Genomic DNA, 2,709 nt, shown 5'->3' on the forward strand with positions numbered 1-2,709 from the left:
CTCCATCTCCTGCTGCTGCCTCCTCCTGCCCCTGACACCCATCTACTCCTGCTGCACCTAATGCTGCTCCATCTCCTGCTGCTGCCTCCTCCTGTCCCTGACACCCATCTACTCCTGCTCCATCTCCTGCTGCTGCCTCCTCCTGTCCCTGACACCCTTCTACTCCTGCTGCACCTAATGCTGCTCCATCTCCTGCTGCTGACTCCTCCTGTCCCTGACACCCATCTACTCCTGCTGCATCTAATGCTGCTCCATCTCCTGCTGCTGCCTCCTCCTGCCCCTGACACCCATCTACTCCTGCTGCACCTAATGCAGCTCCATCTCCTGCTGCTGCCTCCTCCTGTCCCTGACACCCATCTACTCCTGCTGCACCTAATGCTGCTCCATCTCCTGCTGCTGCCTCCTCCTGTCCCTGACACCCATCTACTCCTGCTGCACCTAATGCTGCTCCATCTCCTGCTGCTGCCTCCTCCTGTCCCTGACACCCATCTACTCCTGCTGCACCTAATGCTGCTCCATCTCCTGCTGCTGCCTCCTCCTGTCCCTGACACCCATCTACTCCTGCTGCACCTAATGCTGCTCCATCTCCTGCTGCTGCCTCCTCCTGTCCCTGACACCCATCTACTCCTGCTGCACCTAATGCTGCTCCATCTCCTGCTGCTGCCTCCTCCTGTCCCTGACACCCATCTACTCCTGCTGCACCTAATGCTGCTCCATCTCCTGCTGCTGCCTCCTCCTGTCCCTGACACCAATCTACTCCTGCTGCAGCTAATGCTGCTCCATCTCCTGCTGCTGCCTCCTCCTGTCCCTGACACCCATCTACTCCTGCTGCACCTAATGCTGCTCCATCTCCTGCTGCTGCCTCCTCCTGCCCCTGACACCCATCTACTCCTGCTGCACCTAATGCTGCTCCATCCCCTGCTGCTGCCTCCTCCTGTCTCTGACACCCATCTACTCCTGCTCCATCTCTTGCTGCTGCCTCCTCCTGTCCCTGACACCCATCTACTCCTGCTGCACCTAATGCTGCTCCATCTCCTGCTGCCTCCTCCTGTCCCTGACACCCATCTACTCCTGCTGCACCTAATGCTGCTCTATCTCCTGCTGCTGCCTCCTCCTGCCCCTGACACCCATCTACTCCTGCTGCACCTAATGCTGCTCCATCTCCTGCTGCTGCCTCCTCCTGTCCCTGACACCCATCTACTCCTGCTGCACCTAATGCTGCTCCATCTCCTGCTGCTGCCTCCTCCTGTCCCTGACACCCATCTACTCCTGCTGCAGCTAATGCTGCTCCATCTCCTGCTGCTGCCTCCTCCTGTCCCTGACACCCATCTACTCCTGCTGCACCTAATGCTGCTCCATCTCCTGCTGCTGCCTCCTCCTGTCCCTGACACCCATCTACTCCTGCTCCATCTCCTGCTGCTGCCTCCTCCTGTCCCTGACACCCATCTACTCCTGCTGCACCTAATGCTGCTCCATCTCCTGCTGCTGCCTCCTCCTGTCCCTGACACCCATCTACTCCTGCTGCACCTAATGCTGCTCCATCTCCTGCTGCTGCCTCCTCCTGCCCCTGACACCCATCTACTCCTGCTGCAGCTAATGCTGCTCCATCTCCTGCTGCTGCCTCCTCCTGTCCCTGACACCCATCTACTCCTGCTGCACCTAATGCTGCTCCATCTCCTGCTGCTGCCTCCTCCTGCCCCTGACACCCATCTACTCCTGCTGCAGCTAATGCTGCTCCATCTCCTGCCGCTGCCTCCTCCTGTCCCTGACACCCATCTACTCCTGCTCCATCTCTTGCTGCTGCCTCCTCCTGTCCCTGACACCCATCTACTCCTGCTGCACCTAATGCTGCTCCATATCCTGCTGCTGCCTCCTCCTGTCCCTGACACCCATCTACTCCTGCTGCACCTAATGCTGCTCCATCTCCTGCTGCTGCCTCCTCCTGTCCCTGACACCCATCTACTCCTGCTGCACCTAATGCTGCTCCATCTCCTGCTGCTGCCTCCTCCTGCCCCTGACACCCATCTACTCCTGCTGCACCTAATGCTGCTCCATCTCCTGCTGCTGCCTCCTCCTGTCCCTGACACCCATCTACTCCTGCTGCACCTAATGCTGCTCCATCTCCTGCTGCTGCCTCCTCCTGCCCCTGACACCCATCTACTCCTGCTGCACCTAATGCTGCTCCATCTCCTGCTGCTGCCTCCTCCTGTCCCTGACACCCATCTACTCCTGCTGCACCTAATGCTGCTCCATCTCCTGCTGCTGCCTCCTCCTGTCCCTGACACCCATCTACTCCTGCTGCAGCTAATGCTGCTCCATCTCCTGCTGCTGCCTCCTCCTGTCCCTGACACCCATCTACTCCTGCTGCACCTAATGCTGCTCCATCTCCTGCTGCTGCCTCCTCCTGTCCCTGACACCCATCTACTCCTGCACCATCTCCTGCTGCTGCCTCCTCCTGTCCCTGACACCCATCTACTCCTGCTGCACCTAATGCTGCTCCATCTCCTGCTGCTGCCTCCTCCTGTCCCTGACACCCATCTACTCCTGCTGCACCTAATGCTGCTCCATCTCCTGCTGCTGCCTCCTCCTGCCCCTGACACCCATCTACTCCTGCTGCACCTAATGCTGCTCCATCTCCTGCTGCTGCCTCCTCCTGTCCCTGACACCCATCTACTCCTGCTGCACCTAATGCTGCTCCATCTCCTGCTG

The sequence above is a fragment of the Taudactylus pleione genome, unplaced genomic scaffold (genome assembly GCF_031769625.1).
Source record: "Taudactylus pleione unplaced genomic scaffold, aTauple2 ptg001758l, whole genome shotgun sequence".
In the NCBI taxonomy this organism is placed as follows: domain Eukaryota; kingdom Metazoa; phylum Chordata; class Amphibia; order Anura; family Myobatrachidae; genus Taudactylus; species Taudactylus pleione.